We start from the raw sequence: 12,015 nt of genomic DNA, 5'->3' as shown, positions 1-12,015 counted from the left end.
ATTGACAATTGGACCTCTATTGAATTTGACCCTTTTGGCTTTTCTGTGAAGGACTTCACGGATGGGAAGATCCTAACGAGGCATGACAGTGACAGCCACCTCTACTCGGTCACCAACACCACCGCTTCCGCATTTCACTTTTCCCATGATCAAGATTTTTGGCATAACCGTCTTGGCCACCCGGGACTTTCAGTTTTTGATTCACTTATTTTGAATAAATTTATTTCATGTAATAAACGTTCTCGAGACATTGTTTGCCATTCTTGTCAAATTGCTAAGAACAAACGTTTACCTTTTTCAATTTCCATGTCACAAACTTTATTGCCTTTTGATATTATACATTGTGACTTGTGGACCTCACCCGTACCTAGCAAGTCCGGATATAAATATTACATGGTTTTGGTTGATGATAAAACCCAATATACTTGGACCTTTCCTTTAAAATTCAAGTCAGAATCCTTTGAAAAGTTTGCAAAATTTCACAAATACATACGTACTCAATTTCAAACTCAAATAAAATCCTTTCAATGTGATTTAGGGGGTGAGTTTGATAACCATAATTTCAAAACTTTTGCAAACTCCAACGGATTACAATTTCGATTTTCATGCCCACAAACCTCTCAACAAAATGGTAAATCGGAACGCATGATTCGTCGATTAAATGAAATAATGTTGACTCTTCTTACCCATGCTTCCCTACCCCCTAATTTTTGGGTCGAAGCTCTACACGTGGCCACCTATCTTCACAATATCTTACCTACAAAACTCCTCAAAAACCACTCACCCATGGCCGCTTTGTACCAACGTCATCCTTCATATGACCACCTTCGTGTTTTTGGGTGCGCGTGCTACCCGAACACATCGGCCACGAGAAAAAATAGATTGAGTCCACGTTCCACTCTTTGCGTGTTTCTTGGCTATCCGGAAAATTTCCGAGGCTACCAATGCCTCGAATTATCAACGGGTAAAGTTATATTTTCCCGACATGTCATCTTCGATGAAACTAAATTCCCATTTAGTAATTCACCATCAAACAATCACCATGATTATACCTTTTTAGATCCGGATGTTCCTTCTCCATTCCTGTTTCAATCGGCCCAACCTACAAACAACTTTACTACTCAACCACAACCCACCACACATTCTGCCACCCTCCAGCCAAACACTCCTATACACACAGTACCTATCACAAACCATTTTCCAACATCTGTTGATCTATCTCACACCCCTATACCACCACCACCACCATCACCACCACCACTACCACCACCACCACCAACCCACCCCATGACGACTCGCCTTCGGGCCGGTATTACTAAACCAAAAATTCCCCTTAATCTTCACACCCAATCCATATCACCTTTACCCAAATCCCACCTTACCGCTTTAACCGATCCAAACTGGACCGCTGCCATGAAAGATGAGTATAACGCTTTATTAACTAATAACACTTGGGAGTTAGTACCAAGACCACAAAATGCAAACATCATTCGTTGTATGTGGCTTTTTCGCCATAAATTTAATGCTACAGGTCAACTCCAACGCTACAAGGCACGTCTCGTCATAAATGGAAAATCTCAACAGGTTGGCATTGATTGTGATGAAACATTTAGCCCTGTGGTTTAACCTACAACCATTCGCACCGTTCTAAGTCTCGCCACCTCTCGTTCTTGGCCGATTCATCAACTAGATGTCAAAAACGCCTTCCTACACGGCGATCTCAAAGAAACGGTATATATGTTCCAACCACCCGGCTTTAAAGATCCCAACCGACCGGAACACGTGTGCAGATTACGAAAATCACTATATGGTTTGAAGCAGGCACCTCGTGCATGGTTCCAACTGTTTGCATCATATCTCCTTACAGTGGTTTTAAAAGTGCTATCTCAGATTCATCTTTATTCATTTATAAAAAGGGAGATCATATGGCTTATCTATTGCTTTACGTGGATGACATTATATTGACTGCTTCACAAAAGTCATTACTTGAAAAAATTATTGCCTCGCTCTCCAGAGAATTCGCCATGTCTGATCTTGGTACTCTTCATCATTTTCTCGGCATCAATGTACAACAAAAAAATGGCGGTCTATTTCTATCACAAGAAACATACGCTGAAGACATACTAGAACGGGCAGACCGCAGACATGTCTAACTGTAAACACTCTGCCACTCCTGTGGACACATCATCCAAATTAAGTGCTTCTTCTGGCACACCTCTCCTTGACGACTCCCTTTATCGCTCTTTAGCCGGCATCTCCAATACCTCACCTTCACCCGGCCGGATATTGCATACGCCGTTCAACAAATATGTCTTTTTATGCATGCTCCAAGGGAACCACACTTTCAATTTCTTAAACGGGTACTTCGCTACATTCGCGGCACCACGTCTCATGGTTTACATATCACCCCATCTACATCTACAACACTTACAGCATATTCCGATGCGGACTGGGGTGGATGTCCAGGTTCACGACGCTCCACCTCTGGATATTGTATCTTTATGGGCACAAATCTGGTCTCCTGGTCTTCTAAACGACAACCTACAATTTCGAGATCAAGTGCTGAAGCCGAGTATCGTGGGGTTGCTAATACCGTGGCCGAAACGAGTTGGTTACGTAACTTACTACTTGAACTTTTTGTCCCCACTCGTCAAGCAACCGTTATATATTGTGATAACCTCTCAGCCGTTTATCTATCACAAGACCCTGTACAACACAAACGTACTAAACATGTCGAACTAGACATACATTTTGTACGGGACAAAGTTCGGGTCGGCGACATTCGAGTTCTACATGTGCCAGCAGATTACCAGTACGCCGACATATTTACGAAAGGGTTGCCTCGCTCCTTGTTTAACAAGTTCAATCCAGCCTTTGCGTTCGTTCTACTGCCGCTAAGCCTGAGGGGGTGTCTTAGCCAAGCATATTTGTTATGTATATTTTGTATTATTAGATTGATTTAGTTACCGTGTATATCTCCTGATTAGTTGCTATCTCTTGTATATGTACACAATAATGTATGGAATGAAAGACATACAGTTTGACATATTTCACACAACTCAAATTCCATTATCAAAGACTTCGTTCAAATAACAAACGAGTGATCAGAATTCAATTGTTGCATGTATGTGGTATTTTGATCCTACATTTCATAACATATTATCCACGTTAATTTTTAGTGAAAAGACACTAATACCCTTGCAATCTGCAACCATGTGGTTTTAAATAAATGCAATTTGGACCTTCATTATATTAAACGATTTCCCTCCAAAACATTATAACAAAACCATGTAGCATGAGTTTCGAACCCAGCTGGTTTAGCCATACCAAGTACAACACATACAACCAACTAGATTAAAATGATTATTGATAAAAGTTTGGCTCTGTTTTTTCAAACATAGATATTATTTTCTTACCTAACCATCTCCATACTTATCTAAAACCCCCAATACTCTCATCCCAATTTCAAATTCATTATATATCAATCCTAATCCGCAAATTAATGACGGTCGATTCATCTACCGCCGCCGTCGACATCCCTTCTAGCCAGAAAACCTTACCTTCTCCTTGGGCCTCGGCCCACGTCGTTCGCGCCGGAATCTACTCGGGTTTTAATTTTCTTATTCGGCAATAAAACCTTACATTGTGGATTTGATTGAACGAGTTATCATGTAGGCTAAACTTGGCGTGTAAGATTAAATATATAATTATATATATTTATATATGGACATTGTAATCATTTATATTATAATAGATCAAAATATTAATTATACCTTATTATATATTAGTTTGGTAATTGTTGATGGGCCATATTACCCTTACTAGCTAATAAAGGGTTTCCCCTTGGATGTATATAAAGAGAGATAAATATTAACATCAAAACCTAATCATACACATAACAATTTTGTGTGCCTCCTCTTTCCGAAAACCGGGTTCCTTTCAAGAACCCTAATCTCCATCCTTAACTATACATCTAAAGGGGAACTTGACCAAGATGACAAACATGTCGACTACATCATACCCTGTTGCGGTTACTTCTCTCTCTGCTGTAACAGGTTCATAGGTTTAATATTTATCATGTTTTCTATTACTTACATGAAGAACTGATCAACATGACGGTCTTCGAGTGATAGAGTAACGATAAGGTGAGAGTCGTTGCCGGAAGAAGGTTTAAGACGGAGATTCGACGTCTCCGATCGAAATGACGCCGGAGAAGATGAGTTTGAAAGAAGATATGCTAAGAACAAGGTAAGCATGGTTATTTTGAAAGAAGACGGGGTTTGAGAGAGTTGAGTATGGTGGAGTGGTTATTTCAAATTGAGACAAGAATTAGGGTTATTTAAAATCGAACAAGGTAAGCATGAACGATTGCTGGTTTATCCGCTGGATGAAGATGGGTTGGTTGATGAAGACGGGTTCTGAACCTGTGATGACAATGGGTAACAAACCTGTTGATGAAGATGAGTTTGTTAAGTCTTATTATTATTATTATTATTATTATTATTATCGTGAAAAGACAACTTTACCCCTGGATTTAGCAGTCAAATAAAGAGAAAACCTAAAGAGCAAAAAAAGGACCGCCACCAATGTTTTTCCACGGAATTGCCACCACGAGGTTGAAAACTACGTTTTAAATTGCATCACAGAGACCATAAATGCAATCAAGTCCAATCAATATTACTACCATATTTAATTACATCAAACATGATCAAGAAATCCTATACGATTATTCCCCAAAATGCCGGTACCATAACAATGTAACGCACCATTAGTAAATGTACCACCCAAACATGTGTCATTAACTACTTCATGGCTAGCTACCCTGTTTATCCATATTATTCATACACATGTGCATATAAGTTTAGTTTACCAAAATACAAATGGGTCAAAGCTACCCGTTCAAATTAATTGTGTACATGACATAAGGTTAATCATCTACTATATTTTATCACAAAATCACATACTTGTTTGACTATTTGGAACTTTTATTATACCCAAACATAACTTTTTAGAGATTATTAAAATACTACAAACAAGTTCAAAGCAACACTTTGATAAAGGGACGTGATCCTCATACACCGCCTTTATGCTGACCGGGCATGCATATATGGCTCGTATAGGCCTATACGGGCAATATAGGCTAAGCATAACGGACATGGGAAAAACGTTTTGCAGCCTATACGACCGGATAGGCATATACGAGCCGTGTAGGTGTTTAATGGCTCGTATTGCTCACTAACACACTATAAAACCTATACAATCGTATTGGGCTATACGACCGTATATAAAACTTTTGCAGAAAACGCCAGCCTTGCTTTGAACACTCTTAAGCACCGTCGGAAAATGAAAATGTAAATTTTACTTAGCCAATTATACGAGCCGTTTAGTGCTACAAATTACTTAGCCAATTATGTTATGTAAATTTGGATAGACATTTATTTTATTCTAAAATATCATATCATTCAACTTTTTAATACAAAACATAATTCTATACAAGTAAAACAAAAAATGAAAGGGTTGAAAAGCAGAGCGGAGAAAATAGCTAAAAAAAATATGTTGCAAGTCAAATAATATATTTGGATGATGGCTACATAGGATGTCCAATCATATAAATACATGGTTGTCGAAATGTTTTTTCTAAAATACGACCCGCATAGGCTTTTACAGCCCAGGGCTATACAAGGCACCACAAACAATGACCGACAAACATCCGACACAAACTGACACATCCGACACAAACTGACACGATTAAGGTTTTATACGACCATATAGCCTTATACGAACCGTATAGGAAAAAATGGTGTAGGATAATGTCTAGCACGTTGTGAAAAAATAATTAGGCATTTTGATGTTATAAAGATTTCATTAGAATTCTATTAATTAAATGTTGTTAATACTAAATCGAGATGAATAATAAATGTAACACATGTAGTGTTGTCCAGTGTAGCATTTCTATTGGCATATCAGAGTATCTCCAGTGTGATATTTAGTTCTAAGATGACATTGTTTATAATTCTAAACTGGATAAATGCACATTGAATGTGATGTTCAGTTTAGAGCATATCCATCAAAATGGATGGAATTAAACATTATAAGTAGGTCCAATTTGATTAATTTTTCATTTAAAATTTAAAACCAATTTCAAACACCCACTTTAATTATTTTTCTTTTTGAATTAAAAAATAATTTCTTTTAATTTCAAGGGTAAAATTTTTTAATAAAAAAATGTTATTGTTTATGTAATTTTAAAAAAAGTTATTTAATAATTTCTTTTTGTGTGTTTCGCGTGGTTGTTTTATTTATTGTTTATGTAATCTTAAAATTTTATTTATATGTCTTTATTATTTTATTTTAAATCTATTTAACCTATTTGATTTTTAAATAATATGAATTAAGAAATAAGATTTTAGTTTATAAAAGTACATGAGTTTATAGATATAAAATAGAAGGTGACGATGTGAAATATACAGATGCTTAAAAAATGGATGTAGTGTTGGAGGAAAAATGAGAATTTTTTGTGTTTGAAAGTAAATGAGTGAAAATCTGATGTCGCGCTGAACAAACGTGAAATGGATCCGGGTCGGATACATGTCTAAGTTCCCCGGTCTTCGAGTTGAACGAACCGACGCCTTGATTTTCTTCTCCCGAATGCTTGAGATTTGCCATAGAAAAGCGGGGGAGTGGAGGTGACTTAAGAGTTTCCTCTTATTTACAGACACAAATATGTTGGACACTACTACAAAAATGGGCAAAAGATGTGATAGGCAAAATACAAAAGGTGCGATTCAGCTATTCAACCGCACCTTTTGACATAAAAACGGTTTTTAAGCTAAATTAATACAACGGTTCACAAAGACAAAAGATGCAGTCAAATAACACCCGCACCTTTTGATAGCCGATAGCAAAAGAGATGCGGTTCACACATGACACCCAACAAATATAATTCAAAAGTTCAACTAATTTCAAACTATATATTATCTCTTATATATTCTAACTTATCTCTTTTTTTCTTCCAATTAACTTAACCAGCTTTCAAATTATTATCTCTTATATAAATATATATATATATATATATATATATATATGATATAATAACTTCTCTCTTTTTTTTTTTTCTTCCAAACCAACCTGCACATCATTTACGTAACTCAACTTTGAGGCATATTAATTTAGTTTTAACTTATACATTTATGTATTGTTATATATTTTTTGATGTATACATATTTAAAGTTTGATTTGTCTAGTAATCAAGATATATCATTCAAATACCAAGCAAATTAATTAAGGTATGGAGAATTTTAATTTTGTTGCATTATTGTTGACTTGTTTATAAGTATCTGTATATATTTTGTTATCTATATGTGTATATACATATTTATGCCTGTGTGTGTAGAGGTGCAAACGAGCCAAGCCCGAGTTCGACTGGATAAATGGCAAAAAGACGTTTATGTTACCCTTTGTGAACTAGAGATGTATTTTCCACAATCATTTTTTGATATAATGGTTCACTTAATATCTCATATCGTACAAGAGATTAAGGCTTGTGGTCCTGTGTTCCTACGATACATGTACCCTTTTGAAAGATATATGAGTGTCTTAAAAGTTTATGTAAGAAATCGTCATCGACCAGGGGGCAGTATTATTGAAGGGTATACTTCTGAAGAGGTGATTGAGTTCTGCCAAGGTAATTCTATCAATACTATATTACATTTATTAGTGTTAAATTACAATATAATATATTGTTTTTTTTACAGGCTATGTGGAGGGTCTTGACAGTGTTGGTATTCCTAAAACTCATCATTTAGGATGACTTAATGGTCATGCTGGAGTTGGTTTCAAAACATTCTCGCCAGGTCACGAACTTTTACATGATGCGCATTTAGTGGACCTGAAACACATGACATGTCTTGCTCCATATGTTAATGAACACATGCAAATGCTACGGTTGACAAACCCGGGTAAGGATGATATATGGTACATAAAAACTCAAAACAAAGAGTTATCAAAGTGGATGAAAAGGAAGGTAAAAGAAACTGATGTTGATGAAACCATAAAAAGGTTAGGGCAAGGTCCAGATTTTATAGTTGATACTTATCAAGGGTACGACATTAACGGTTATACATTTTACACCCGTGATCAAGATAAAAAAAAGTGTGGTGCAGAATAGTGGACTTACAGTAATAGCATCAACAACCGAGTTCAGAAGATAACGTCGTGATACATTGATAAAAATCGCCAAAGATTCTTATTATGATGCTATAGAATGAATGTGGGAATTGGACTATCATGATTTCAAAATTCATTTGTTCAGATGTAAGTGGGTGAATAACCGTACAGGCGTTCAAGTTGACAAATATGGTTTTACGCTTGTCGACCTTTCAACTCACGTCTATAAATCTGAACCATTCGTTATGGCCAAACATGTGTCACAAGTTTTCTATGTCAAGGACCCGAGCAAAACAAGATACCACATTGTACTGCAAGGTAAATGACGCATTCTTGGTGTTGATAATGTCGTTAACGAGGATGAATACGACCACTTTGATGATCTTCCACCATTTTCGGTCGATACTGAACCGGTTAATTACGACAACTTTGTGCATACCACAAACTTACGTGATGACATCAACGGGGTTTACGTTGATGAAGGTTTGATATAATCAATTTATTAATATAATTTATTCTTATTTTTTAGTATAACAGCCAGTTTATTATTTTTTTATGCAGAATAAACAAGAATGATGAAGATAAAAAATGGCGTGTTTGATTATGCATATTAATGAGACATTGTTGATTGTATTATTTCATTTAAACCTTTTATATATCGTAGTGAGTTTATTAATTCTATGTTTAAAGTTTATTGACTTTAGTAATTTTAGACGAGCCAAGCTCGTTTACACCATAAATTATTTTTTACCTGTTTCCCTCTCAAAAGTTTTTACCTGTTCCCTCCAAAAAAAAATTTTCTCAGCCAAAATATAATAACTATAATTAACTTAAAATAATTTTCACACACCAAAAATAGAGAAGTTACAACCAAGTAACCCTAGCCAGCCTCCACCAGTCCTCCGTCGTCTCCAGCCGTACTCAGCCCTCACTGGCCGTCATCAGCCCTTACCCGCTGTATCCGGCCGTCCTCCACCGTCTCCGGCAGTCCTCCGCCGTCTCCGGCCGTACTCAGCCCTTACCGGCTGTCCTCCGCCCTCACCAGCCTTCCTCCGCACCTGAAGCCTTCACCCGTCGTCCTCCGTCACCGTAGCTGATCGTCCTCCAACACACATCACAGAGTAAGTTCATATATTGCTCTTGAAAATAAAGTTGAACAATAATATTAAATACGTATATTAATATTTAAACAACTTAGTATATAAAGAATTATAATTTAAAAACCTACATTTTTATAACAAAATATAAACAGGTTGTTGACTCTCGTTGAACAGTGACCTCAAACGCATTTTGGTGTAAACTTTTAAATCATAAAATAAACAAAAGACATAAAAACTAATTTACTAAATAATTTTGGCCTTTGTGGAAAAATAGTCTGGTGGCTTCAACTTTGTTTGAAGAAAATATAAATTCTTTTTAAGGAGTGTCTTTCAAATAAACACATTTTGTTCAGTGTATTACCATTTGGTCCATTTTCTTTTGTTCAGTGTATACATTTTCTTAATAAGATGGGGGAGTGGTGTACAAATTTTACTGCAGCTGGTACAACCTTTATTGCACCACTTCACCCAAAATTGTAAATATATAAACTGCTGGGCTTAAAAAATTATTAAAACTAGGCTATACTGTAATGGGCCAAAAAGTTTAAAGAATATATTAAAAAAAGTAAGTGAACACAAACGAACGTACTTGAAAACAAATACTAGTAAAGAACTAAAGATCAAACAGGTAACTAGGCCAAAAGTGGGTGAGTTGTTACTAGTTGTGTGGTGTAACTATAATGTTGAATGGTTTTTCAGAGCCTTTTCAGTTGTGAGTTGTTACTAAAAGTGGGTGATTCACTAGAGAAGGTGGCTGATGGTATGGCCTCGCCGAGCACTGATACAATTCTACATTGTAAAACAATAATGGAGGGTTGTGTCAAGGTTACGGTGGATGATGTCATTGATGAATTTAAGACGTTGAAAGCCTACAAAGTGACAATGACGAGTGAACTTAAACGAGTTGAACAAATGGTCGACCAGATCGTTCAATGGCCAAGAGATGCGATAAGGGTATTTTTTATATTAGAATATATTGTAGTATATAAATACATTACTAATTACTATAATATTATTTTGTTAAATTGTAGCTTGTGAACCAAGGGCCACCTAGCAAGTCACTTAGTGCCCCAAGAGTGGACTCAAGTCGCGGGTCACAGGGTCGTACAAATACATCGCCACAAATGCATGGCGATGACACCACATACACTTCAAGTTATCGTCCACAAAAGGTCGACTCATTTACTCTAATAATTATTTTTAAATTTAGTTTGATTTGTTCACAGTATAACAATCTGTTTGTAATTTTAGGTTGCTGAAGTGCATCGTGACTCATCACACGTCCACGCCGACAACATGGCGAGTAGTTCATGTTATCATTTGGTAGCCGACCCATTACTTTTTTTTTTGTTAATTTCGTTTGATTTGTCAGTGTTGTAACAATTCGTTTGTTATTTTAGGTTGATGAAGACAACCAAGTTCAAATGGAAAATCCTGATCCTTTTCAAGATGGTTTTTTAAAGGCCGTAAGTTCTCAAAAACCTGTTTATATAAAAATTGGTATATATATACATGTATGTTATTAATCATACTAATGTTTATGTAATTGTTTTAGTTAATGGATCAACAACAGATTGCTACATATGCTACCGTACCTAGCCTAAAGCGCAAATTACAGTAATAAATGATTCTGAATGCTATAAATGGGAAGATCCTGATTTGGAACATAAATTGGAGAATTAAAGAAAAAAACGGGTATCATTCGATTTTTGTTTGATCAGTTACACAAATTTGTTGGTAAGCGCCATTCTATTTGCATTTCTTCACCCCAAGGGATGTAACCCGAACGAGTTGCAATTCCAATCCCATATTCGGAGCTGTTAGGAATATTTATAAACGAGTGGCTTGATTTTAGTGTTATACATTCGTTTGCAATGTGAGTTATTATTGTCTAAATACGGTATATTTTTTTTGTTTCAAGGTATTTTTTCTCTTGCCCAAATCCAGATGCGCATTCTTTGATCCTGACCGCATTAAAGCTATAGAATGTGATACAAGTTTGGATGCTGTTGTAGAATACATCAAAGAAATATTCAAATACCATGGAAACAAAAGATATTTTCTTGCACCATATATTGAAGGGTAATATTTACTTTTTCACGGTACATACACATACGTATATATTTAACTATTCTATAATTTCTTCTTTTTAGTGTTCATTGGACGCTTTTAATATTTGAACCGGGCATCTTAACCGCCTATATTGTTGATTCTTTAAAAAGGGGAAAACGTAAGGAGAGTTACACCATATCGGGTCTTATTGATAATGCTTTCGAGAGAAAATTTACTTGGATAGCGGTGAATGTATGTTCTCTACTCTTTTATCAACTTATTTACGTTCAAGTGTTTAAAATAATTAATTGTGAACTCTAATTGCAGTGCAACCAACAAAAAGAAGCATGGGAATGTGGTTTTATGGTTATTAAACATATGTGGGAGTTTGTTGGGACCATTCAACATGATTTTATTGAAAAGGTAAGTGTTTTACATATTTAAAATATCAACTTTTTTGTTAATATGTATACATTTAGATACCTTGTTTATTTATTTCAGTTGTGGAATACAAAAGAGATTACTTCTCATAAGAACATTGAGTTTATGGTCGTAGAATTAATGGCTGATGGGATTACTAAGGTGTTTGGAGTTTGATTGTTGGAGTGCCGGGCATGGACTCTCTAAAGCGTCTTAAGGTTATCCCAAATTCTACCATTTTATGTTCATTTATATTTAACGCGCCAAGTACAAACTC

The sequence above is a fragment of the Bidens hawaiensis genome, unplaced genomic scaffold (genome assembly GCF_021521415.1).
Source record: "Bidens hawaiensis isolate Kalapana, Puna unplaced genomic scaffold, B.hawaiensis_p1.1 tig00007049_1, whole genome shotgun sequence".
In the NCBI taxonomy this organism is placed as follows: Eukaryota; Viridiplantae; Streptophyta; class Magnoliopsida; order Asterales; family Asteraceae; genus Bidens; species Bidens hawaiensis.
Note: the sequence above shows the minus strand (reverse complement) of the source record.